We start from the raw sequence: 12,322 nt of genomic DNA on the forward strand, positions 1-12,322 counted from the left end.
TGTGAAACCACAGCATTTTGAGGTTGCAGTCCCAATGGACGGAAAGCCAACTGAAATGCAGTGGAGTGTCACAATGGTTTATTAAGGGAAAGGATACATCTGTCAAACAGCCCAGTCATCGACGCTTAGGAAAGAACAAAGTCGCTCTGAGGTCCTGCTCAAAACAAGTTTTGAGTCGTGAGACAGATGGAAAAAAAATGCTCTATAAAAAGTTGGTGATGGTCAACTTGACACAGCCCAGTCCATCACAAAAACCAGCATTCTCTCCATTGGCTGGACCACACTTCCCCTCTGCCTTGGGAAAGCAGCCAACATAATCAAAGACTCCTCCTACACTGGCTATTCTCTCTTCTCCTCCTCTTATTGGGCAGAAAACACAAAAGTTTGAAGACACACATCACCAGGCTGTTTCTATACAGCTCTTATAAGACCCTTGAATGGATCTCTTGTACGGTAAAGATGAATTCTTCATCTCTCAATCTACCTAGTTGTGGCCCATGAACCTTGCCTATCTGTACTGCATTTTCACTGTTGCAATTGTAGCAATATTTTCCACATTTGGTTGTTGCTTTTCCCTCTATCCTAAGACTCTTCAATTTGATGTGGTTTTGGGCAGTTACCATATCAAGCTGTGATACATCCAGACTGGATATTTTCTATGGAATACATACCAGAAAAAGGTGAAGATTAATGGGTATATGCTGAATTTCCTCACTCTTCTGAGGAATTAGAGGTGCTGGTGTGCTATCTTGGCCATTGCATCTCCATGGCTGGACCAGAACAAACCTTAGGAACCTGAAACTCTCAACCATCTCCATGCCAGCATTATCGAGATAGTGACAGTACTCTGTCTTGCTTCCCAGAATCAATGGCCAGCACATTTGTTCAGCTAACACTGAGGGAAATGTTGTCATCTTGACGCCGTGTCTCTAGGGTCTCTGTCTTCTTCCTGTACTCTGTTCCAGCATTGTTTGTCATCTGTGAACTTGTAGAAGGCGTTTGATCAACGCACAAGTAGTTTCAGCAGTGAATCACTTCTGGTTTGCTGTGATGCGATGCAGAGCCTACAACCATCAGCATTCTCGTCAAACACATTGTTGATGATGAGAAAGAACAACCTATAACATTTGAACACAGAACGTAGAGCACTACAGTGAAGTATGGGTCCTTTGGCCCACGATGTTGTCCCGATCTTCTGAAGAAGCAGGTAGGTACCTCAGACTGCCAAAGCAAGAGGTTAAAGATCTCAGTGAACCCTTCAGCCAGTTGATCAATGCAGGTTTTTAGTCACCTGTAAGAAAGCCTGTACGTTCTTCCCGCGTGTGTGTGGCTTTCCTCTAGGTGCTCCAATTTCCTCCCACAGTCCAAAGGCATCCTGGTCAGTAGGTTAATTGTTCATTGTAAAGATCAGGATGCTCTTTATTGACTACAGCGCAGAATTCAATATCAGAATTCCCTCAAAACTAATCAATAAGCTCCAAGCCCTTGGCCTCAATATCTGCCTGTGCAATTGTGAAATCCTTCATTTTCTCACTTGTAGACCCCAGTCAGTTCGGATTAATCCAATCCTTCCCTCCTCTATTTTTCTATCATTCTTGTGCCAATCTAAGAGTTTCTTAATTGCCTCTAATACTCCTGCCTCTACTACCATCCCTGGCAGGGTATTTCATGCACTCACCACTCTCTGTATGAAAAACTTACATTTGACATCGCTCCTTATACTCTCCTCCAATTGCCTTAAAATTATACCGCCTGGTGTTAGCCATTTCTGCCCTGAGAAAAAGTCTCTGGCTGTCCACTCGATCTATGCCTCTGATCATCCTGTACACCTCTCATCCTCCTTTGCTCCAAAGAGAAAAGCCCCTAGCTCACTCAGCCTTCTTTCATTGGGCATGCTCTCCAATCCAGGCAGCATCCTGATATACCTTCTCTGCACCCTCTCTCAATCTTCCACATCCTTCCTATAATGAGGCGACCTGAACTGAATGCAATATTCCAAGTGTGGTCTAACCAGGGTTTTACAGAAACGCACACAAAATGCTGGAGGAGCTCAGCAGGCCAGGCATCATCTACGGAAATGAATAAAGAGTTGATATTTTCAGCCAAGTTTTATAGCTCTTGATCTCAACCCCCCCCCACCCCCCCCTCCGCGACTAAAGAAGGCTAAAACTGCATTTACAGTATTCTTAACTTAACATGACAGAAATACACACAGTTTCAGAAAGTAATGCTAGTAATTAGCTTTGGTACAAGCAAAGCTATAAGTTCTCAATTGGATAAGCTCTTTGAAGTTCAAACACAAGATGCTGCAAGTCAGACAACACTTTACTGCACCAAATCCATATTCTCCTTATCCTTTATTAGCCAACCATTAATTGACCTCTGCATAGCATATACTCAGTGAATAAACTCCCACAATCACCCTGAGTGTAAAAGTCAAAGACTTGTACCTTCTGGGCGGATTATTTATTTATTTATTTAGCGACCAAGTCAAGTCACTTTTTATTGACATTTCGACCATAACTGCTGGTACAGTACACAGTAAAAACCAGACAACGTTTTTCAGGACCATGGTGCTACATGAACAATACAAAAACTACACTGAACTACGTAAAGCAACACAAAACTACACTAGACTACAGACCTACCCAGGACTGCATAAAGTGCACAAAACAGTGGAGACATTACAATAAATAATAAACAAGACAATAGGCACAGTAGAGGGCAGTAGGTTGGTGTCAGTCCAGGCTCTGGGTATTGAGGAGTCTGATGACTTGGGGGAAGAAATTGTTACATAGTCTGGTCGTGAGAGCCCAAATACTTCAGTGCCTTTTACCAGCTGGCAGGAGGGAGAAGAGTTTGTATGAGGGGTGCTTCATAATGCTGTTTGCTTTATGGATGCAAAGTGTGGTGTAAATGTCTCTAATAGCGGGAAGAGAGACCCCGATGATCTTAGCTGACCTCGCTATCCGCTGCAGGGTCTTGCGATCTGAGATGGTGCAATTTCTGAACCAGGCAGTGATGCAGCTGCTCAGGATGCTCTCAATACAACCTCTGTAGAATGTGGTGAGGATTGGGGGTGGGAGATGAACTTTCCTCAGACTTCGCAGAAAGTAGAGACGCTGCTGGGCCTTCTTTGCTATGAAGCTGGTGTTGGGGAACCAGGTGAGATTCTCCGCCAGGTGAACACCCAGAAATTTGGCGCTCTTAACAATCTCTACGGAGGAGTCATCGGTGTTCAGTGGAGAGTGGTCGCTCTGTGTCCTCCTGAAGTCAACAACAATCTCTTTTGTTTTGTTTACATTCAGAGACAGGTTGTTGGCTCTGCACCAATCCGTTAGCCGCTGCACCTCCTCTCTGTATGCTGACTCGTCATTCTTGCTGATGAGACCCACTACGGTCGTGTCATCGGCGAACTTGATGATGTGGTTCGAGCTGTGTGTTGCAGCATGGAACAGGCCCCTTTGGCTCACCAAGCTGCACTGCTCAGCAACCCACCAATTTAACCCCTAACCTAGTCACAGGACAACTTACAATGACCAATTAACCCACTGACCGGTACGTCTTTGAACTGTAGGAGGGAACTGGAGCACCTGCATGCACACGGAAAGAACATAGAAGCTTTCTTACAGGGGATGCCAGAAATGAACTCCAAAGTTTGATGTACTGAGCTGTAATATCATCGCTGTAACCGCTACGTTACTGTGGCACCGTAACTTTTATTTGTTTATTGAGATACAGCACGGAATAGGCCCTTCGAGCTGCACAGCCCAGTGACCTTAGCCTAATCATGGGACAGTTTACACTGACCAATTAACCTGCAAACCAGTATATCTTCTTAACTTTGTCTACTAAATTGGGTTACAAACACAATCTGAAACAAATGGGATAACTTGGAGAACTGCTCACATGTTGAACTCATTGCATTGTCATGATTGTGCCTTAGCAACTGATCAAAGATATTTGCAATGTTTAACTTGATTAGTTATTCCAAGTGTTCCTGGAGCATGGAGCACATTTCTGGTCACCTCATTACAGGAAGGACATGGAAGTTTTAGAGAAAATGCAAAGGAGATTTACCAAGATGCTCTCTGAACTAGAGATCATGTCTCATGATGATAGGTTGGATTTCCTGTTTGAAGAGAGAAGGAGCATGAGAGGTAACATGATGAAGGTGTGTAAAATGATAATAGGCCGAGATAAACAGGCAAATCATAAACACAAGAGAATCTCAAGATACTGGATATCCAGAGCAACACACACAAACTGCTGGGGATACTCAGCAGGTCAGGCAGCATCTATACAGAGGAATAAACAATAATGATGAAAGATCTTGGCCTGAAACGTTAATTGTTTATTGCTCTGCATAGATGCTGCCTGACCTTTTGGGTTCCTCCAGCATGTTATGGTAGATAGAGTGGATAACCCAAGATTTTTTTGCCCCAGGTCAGAAATGCTTAAAATAATGGTCATTACTTTAAGGTGATTGGAGGAAAGTATAGTGGGGGATGTCAGAGTTAGTTTTTTTCTGATACAAACAGTGGTAGGTGTGTGGAACATGCTTCCAGGATTCAAGGTAGAGGCAAATCCATTAGGGACGTTTAAGAAGATGTTTGGGTAAAAATCATCCCCTCTGCTATATGCAACACTGGACTCTGGCACTATTGTGTTGAACTTGAAGGGATAGAGAGGAAGCTATTGAAGCAAAAAGTGATATCTTGAGAAAAAATAAAGGACATTTAATGATTGAATCAGCTAAAAATCTCAGCAATTTCAACTCAGCGAAGCAGCTTAAATCTGGACTTATTTTTCCATGGCAAATCATTTTGGAAAGGGCCATGTAGATCACATGATCACAGGAAGAGACACAATTGAGGATACCGATATACGATGACAAATCAATGTCTGATGCCAACCACAGCTCAGGAGTCACAGAAAAGCTGTGGGCCAAGGCAAGAGGTTCCAGACACAAAAGCAACATTTACATGGACACTATTAAAGAGGTTACACTGATTTAAAAAGTCTTAAATAGATTGAATTGGTAATGAATATGTATAAATGTGAAAAGTTGTTATACAAAGGGGAAAAGCAGCACTGTGTATTTATATATAGTCATGTTATTAAGTGACGGGATTAATGTTAGCAGCTTGTTTCTTTACCTTCCTCCTTTCTCAAATTTGCCGAACCTTCCTGTGTTATTTGGTTCCACACATGGACTGCGGGAACCAGGTTATCATTATTCATGTGTGGTTTTTGATGCTGCATCCCAGTAAGCTATTCATTTGAGGATAGCATTCTAGCCAAGTCAAATCTTCTCATGTCCAACATGCACAGGAGGGGTAGTTATTATCAGATTGATCTATGCTTCCCCAACTTAAAGTCATTTTGATGATCTGTGGCTTACCTCACTCAGCACAGCCCTAATAGAAAGCATGCTTGTACTGGCATTGAGACCGTATCAGTGGCCTAGATTTAGGAGCACAGGCTGCTGTTGCTGTGTTGGCTTCTACAAGAGCAGCTAGCACAGGTTGTCTCTAGTCAAACCAGTCTCACTGTGAGGTCCTTAAGCAGGGGTGAAGAGCCTTATGAACTTATACAAAGAGCCTAAAGCTAGCTTCAGGCTAGAAAACTGGACACTTTGTGATTATATCAATGTGGTAAATGGGACATATCTGTTCAGGAGTGTTTGTGCTCTCCTTATCACTCAAAGTTCAAAGAAAATTTATTATTAAAATACAGATATGTTACCATATACTACCTTGAGATTCATTTTTTTCAGACATTTACCAAAAAAATATAATTTTATGAAAAATCATATATAAATAGATGAAGAACTTAAGCACCAAATGAAAAGCAGGGCTGTACTGACAGAGTACTAAACTATTGGAAGTAGAATTTACAAAAAACTATAAAAGATAAAAAGGCTAACAAGCAACCAGTGTGCAAAAGACAAACTTTGCAAACAGCAAAATAATTCTGAGGACATGAGTTGTAAAGTGTCTTGAAAGCGAGTCTGTAGATTGTAGAATCAGTTCAGAGTACTGACGCTTGAAGTTATTCATGCTTCTTCAGGAGCCTGATGACTTTAAGGTAAAAACTGCTCCTGAACCTAAGGGTCTGGTACCTCTCATTTCATGGTAGTAGGAAGAAGAAGGCACAGCCAGGATGGTTGGGGTCTTCCATTCCATAGAGCATTCCATCGTGAGTATGAAATAGATCCCAAGTGTTCAAATTTTAGGACTTTAAGTCTGAAATATTGAGAAAACTTAGAAATTGAATTCAAACTGTCTGCTTTCAATATTGCATCCCTATGTGCATAGCCTCCTTACCAGTTTAAATATCTTACAAATAGCTGTTCAGCCATTTCAAAGCTTCCCTATAACAACTAAGTAAAAGTAAAATTGTACAAAAGCCTACTTTACCTGGTACTTCTCAGTATGTGCATTGCTCTGGAGTATATCACAATTTTCTACAGATGTACCGTGGAGAGCGTTCTAACTGGCCGCATCGCTGACTGGAATGGCAGGGCTGGGGCGGGAATGGCGCCTGCACAGGAACAAAATAAGCTGCAGAAAGTTGTGAACTCAGTCAGCTCCAACATGGACACTAGCGTCCAGGACATCTTCAAGGAACAGTGCCTCCAAAAGGTGGCATTCATTATTAAGCATCCCCATCAGCTAGCATATGCTCTCTTCTCGTTGCTATTATCAGGTAGGAGGTACAGGAGCCTGGGGGCACACACTCAATGATTCAGGGACAGCTTCTTCCCCTCTGTCATCGATTTCTGAAAGGACATTGAACCCATGAATACTACCTCACTACTTTTTTGCGCTATTCATTTAATTTAACTCTTAAATATATGTACTTCTTACTGTAATTCACATTTTTATTATATGTATTACAATGTAACACATTTCGCGACAGGGGAATGCTTTAACTGTGATGGGCTTGGGTGCAGCCAGTACCTTCATAGATTTTTCAGTTCAGGGCATTGGTGTTTCCATACCAGGCTGTGAAGCAGCCAGGACGTCTACTCTCCACTGAACGGAAACTGCAATGCTGCGAAAAGAAGCTCTAATACAGATCGTCAAAACTGCCCAATGCATCTCTATCACCAGCCTAGTCACTGTGAAGGACTTATGTACAGAAAGGAGCTGGAAAAAGGCCGGCTCCATCATGAGGCCCACCCACCCTGCTCAGGGACTGTCTGTCCGACTCCCAACCGGGAGGAGGCTATGTAGCATCCACACCTGGACCACCAGACTTGAAAACAGTTACTTTCCCCAAGCGGTAAGGCTGATCAACACTAACTCACCCCACCACACCATCCACCACCACTACTTTATCATTTCCTGCCGAAGTCACCTTATGTACAGACACCACTGTGCCTAGCATCACTTTATAGGCATAGAGTACAATTAATCTACATATATATATAAACTATCTTATGTATTTATATTTTTGGATGTGGGGCTAGCAACCCCTTCCCATACAAATTCAGAGCTATGGAAACATAGAAAATAGGTGCAGGAGTAGGCCATTCGGCCCTTCGAGCCTGCACTGCCATTCAGTATGATCATGGCTGATCATCCAACTCAGAACCCTGTACCAGCCTTCACTCCATGCCCCCTGATCCCTTTAGCCATAAGGGCCATATCTAACTCCCTCTTAAATATAGCCGATGAACTGGCCTCAACTGTTTCCTGTGGCAGAGAATTCCATAGATTCACCACTCTCTGTGTGAAGAAGTTTTTCCTAATCTTGGTCCTAAAAGGCTTCCCCTTTATCCTCAAACTGTGACCCCTCGTTCTGGACTTCCCCAACATCAGGAACAATCTTCCTGCATCTAGCCTGTCCAATCCCTTTAGGATTTTATACATTTCAATAAGATCCCCCCTCAATCTTCTAAATTCCAACAAGTATAAGCCTAGTTCATCCAGTCTTCCATCATATGAAAGTCCTGCCATCCCAGAAATCAATCTGGTAAACCTTCTTTGTACTCTCTCTATGGCAAGAATGTCTTTCCTCAGATTAGGGGACCAAAACTGCACACAATACTCCAGGTGTGGTCTCACCAAGGTCTTGTACAACTGCAGTAGTACCTCCCTGCTCCTGTACTCGAATCCTCTTGCTATAAATGCCAGCATACCATTCGCCTTTTTCACCGCCTGCTGTACCTGCATGCCCACTTTCAATGACTGGTGTATAATGCCACCCAGGTCTCGTTGCACCTCCCCTTTTCCTAATTGGCCAGCTTTCAGATAATAATCTGTTTTCCTGTTTTCGCTACCAAAGTGGATAACCTCACATTTATCCATATTAAATTGCATCTGCCATGAATTTGCCCACTCACCTAACCTATCCAAGTCACCCTGCATCCTCTTAGCATCCTCCTCACAGCTAACACTGCCGCCCAGCTTCGTGTCACCCACAAACTTGGAGATGCTGCATTTAATTCCCTCATCTAAATCATTAATATATATTGTAAACAACTAGGGTCCCAGCACTGAGCCTTGCGGTACCCCACAAGTCACTGCCTGCCATTCTGAAAAGGTCCCGTTTATTCCCACTCTTTGCTTCCTGTCTGCCAACCAATTCTCTATCCACATCAATACCTTACCCCCAATACCGTGTGCTTTAAGTTTACACACTAATCTCCTGTGTGGGACCTTGTCAAAAGCCTTTTGAAAATCCAAATATACCACATCCACTGGTTCTCCCCTATCCACTCCACTAGCTACATCCTCAAAAAATTCTATGAGATTCGTCAGACATGATTTTCCTTTCACATATCCATGCTGACTTTGTCTGATGATTTCACCGCTTTCCAAATGTGCTGTTATCACATCTTTGATAACTGACTCTAGCAGTTTCCCCACCACCGATGTTAGGCTAACCGGTCTATAATTCCCCGGTTTCTCTCTCTGTCCTTTTTAAAAAGTGGGATTACATTAGCCACCCTCCAATCCTCAGGAACTAGTCCGGAATCTAAAGAGTTTTGAAAAATTATCAGGAAAGGCCAATCTAAGATCCAAAGACCTCATCCTTGGGAGAGGAAGAATCTTTGATGGACTGCACCTTGAACGACTGAAGGTCTAGTCCAGTACAGAACTCTGGTAAGCTGCTGTCAGCAGCCTATGCCCCAGAAGGCATAATCGGCTTAAGAAGAAGAAATGTATTCTTATCTATTGTACTTTTTTATTATTGTGTTATTTAACTTTTCATGTTTTTTGTGCTGTATTGGATCCAGAGTAGCAATCATTTTGTTCTCCTTTACACTTGTGTCCTGGAAATGACATTGAACAATCTTGAATCATGAATCTTGAAAATACCAATTCATCTGCGGGAATCTGAATGCCTGAGGAGAACTAATGACCAAGAATTATATGGCAACAGGGAGTTGAAAAATAGAATTCAATGCTTTGGGCTCAAGATTTAATCAACGGTTGATGATGCATCTAATAATGTCAGATGAGGTACAAGATAGAAGCTTGGCAATCTCCTCACAAAACATCAACTAAAAAGGCCCAGGTATTACATATCTATCTGAATCTCTCAATAGTAGCACTGTTTCAATATGTTGAAAACTTGTCAAAGAAGATCAAAGTGCTCAGGCTGTTTATGGAATATGCAAAATCGCTGCTAAATGAGCGTCACAGTATAGTAGCGATTAGTGTAATACTAGTACAGCACAAGTGACTTGGGTTCAATTCCCACTGCTGACTGAAAGGATCTTGCACATTCTCCCCGTGACCATGCGTGCTCACGGTTTCCTCCCACATTCCAAACATGTATGGGTTATTAGGTTAATTGCCTACCCAGATGTGGAGAAATTACTTTAGTCAGAGGGTGGTAAATCTACAGAATTTATTGCCACGAGCAGCTGTGGAGGCCAAGTCATTGAGTGTATTTAAGACAGAGATAGATAGTTTCTTGATTAGCCAGGGCATCAAAGGGTATGGGGTGAAGGCAGGGGAGTGGGGGTGACTAGAAGAATTAGATCAGCCCATGATTGAATGGGCCAAATGGCCTACTTCTGCTCCTATAGCTTATGAGCTAATTGGTCACATGGGTGTGATTGGGCACGTTGGGCTACAAGGATCTGTTGCTGTGTTGTTCTGTGTCTCTAAAAACACCCAACCCAGCCCTGAGACACTGGGCAAAGTCATTTAATTTCAAACCGTTCATTCATTGACCATAACAAAATGTCTGTCTGATGCTTCCTGCTCCCTCAACTCTTCCTTCCCCTTTTCTCAACCACGATTCCCCTCTCCCTGCCCCCTTCCCGCTCTCAGTCCACAACAGAGACCCACATCAGAGTCCGGTTTATTATTTCCCCTCACATATATCATAACATCTGTTTTTATTTATGCCAGTAGTACAGTACAACATATATATATAATTATATAGGCATCCGTTAGTGTTGTAAGACCATGGATTTGCGCCTTGGAAGGTTTCCAGGATGCAGGCCTGGGCAAGGTTGTATGGAAGACCGGCAGTTGCCCATGCTGCAAGCCTCCCCTCTCCATGCCACCAATGTTGTCCAAGGGAAGGGCGTTAGGACCCATACAGCTTGGCACCAGTGTCGTCGCAGAGCAATGTGTGATTAAGTGCCTTGCTCAAGGACACAACATGCTGCCTCAGCTGAGGCTCGAACTCACGACATTCAGATCACTAGACCGACGCCTTAACCACTTGGCCACGCGCCAACACGTAGATATAGAGCTAGGATGCCTAAGACTTTTGCACAGTACTGTACCTTCCTCCTCACCTGATTTCATTTATCACTTTCTAGCTTGTATTCCTTCCCTTCCCACTTGTCCCCCCCCACCCCACCTTCTCATTCTGGCTTCTTCCCCCTTCCTTTCTGGCCCAAAATGTGAACTCTTTATTCCTCTCCGTAGAGGCTGCCTGACCTGCTGAGTTCCTCCAGCATTGTGTGTGTGTGTGTGTGTGTGTGTGTGTGTGTGTGTGTGTGTGTGTATTACTCTGGATTTCCAGCGGAAATCTGCAGAAGCTCTTTGTACGACAGAATCAGACGTTGCACAATCAAACAGGATTAATAAAACTAACATTTTGAAAAGATTTTTGTTGGCGATGAATGATTGAGGAGTTTGGATAAAGGTTAACTCCTGCGAATTGCGAGCACTGAGAGCTCTGTTCAATAACTTCCATTCTGTCTGGCTGGGTGGAAATTGTTAATGTCACATGTGACCTGCACACTGCTTTGTGAAAGTTGGCATTGTGGTTTCAGACTATGATGTGCATGCTTTATTTCAACTTTACATGTAGCAAAATAGAAAGGAACATGATTGCCCACGTTAAAGGCCTGTTACACGCATGAAAAAGTCCTTTTAGTCACCCACGACCCACCTGCATCTCACATAGCTGGCTATATATTAATTGTAGATCTAGTCAGCAAGCACCATTGGCATTAAATTAAACCACAATATTTCCTTTTCCTCATCAGAACAGATTGAACCTGGGTAGGCAAAATACCACAGGCGATTGATAAGTTCGTGGCCTAAGGTAGAAGGAGTCAATTTTAGAAAACCTAACACATTTATTTTTCAACATAGTCCCCTCCTACATTTACACACTTAGTCCAGCGATCGTGGAGCATACGGATCCCTTCTTTGTAGAAGTTGGCGTCTTGGACCTCCAGAAAGTGGTCCACAGCAGGGGTGATTGATAAGTTCATGGCCTAAGGTAGAAGGAGATGAGTTATTACCTTCAAACTTTCTGCATAATCACTCAAAGAGTTGAACTGCACGTGCATGTAATGAGAGCTGTATAACTCATCTCCTCTTCTCATCTCAGGAGCCCCTCTTCTGCTCCTGAACATGGAGTGAAAATTGGACAGTGAAGAAGAGAGATATCATGGATGAGGAAAAGAAATTAGTTAAGCCCATCACTCCTACTGCAGCATAGGCAGCTGATAGCAGCTCACCAGAGTCCTCTGTCCTGGGCTAAAATTGATACCCCATCTCGTGGTTCATCTGAAGCTTCTGGATTGGGAAACCAGGTCAGTACTGGACTTCAAGAGAGAGAATATGTAGAATGTCTAAGGAATGGCTTTTTAGAATAGCTTGTTGTTGAGCCCACTAGGGGATTGGTTGTGCTGGATGGGTGTTGTGCAATGATCCAGAGGTGATAAGAGAGCTTAAGGTTAAGGAACCCTTAGGAAACAGAGATCATAATATGATCGAGTTCACTTTGAAACTTGAGAAGGAGAAACTAAAATCCAATTTGTCAGTATTTCAGTGGAAGAAAGGAAACTACAGTGGCATAAGAGGGGGACTGGCCAAAGTTGACTTTGATT

General features: G+C 43.0%; 1 long non-coding RNA gene across 2 annotated transcripts in view; it reads left to right on the forward strand.

Annotated features, from left to right (window-relative positions):
- The window catches only part of LOC140188099 (uncharacterized), a 57,212-nt gene that overhangs the window by 11,997 nt on the left and 32,893 nt on the right, over positions 1 to 12,322 (forward strand). The window contains exon 2 of one of the 2 annotated variants that reach the window (XR_011883219.1): positions 11,821 to 12,025. The exons of the other annotated variant lie outside the window; for it this stretch is intronic. This is a non-coding gene — a long non-coding RNA (uncharacterized lncRNA). The remainder of the gene's footprint in view (positions 1 to 11,820; positions 12,026 to 12,322) is intronic. 2 annotated transcript variants of the gene reach the window in all.

The sequence above is a fragment of the Mobula birostris genome, chromosome 26 (assembly GCF_030028105.1).
Source record: "Mobula birostris isolate sMobBir1 chromosome 26, sMobBir1.hap1, whole genome shotgun sequence".
Classification (NCBI taxonomy): Eukaryota; Metazoa; Chordata; class Chondrichthyes; order Myliobatiformes; family Myliobatidae; genus Mobula; species Mobula birostris.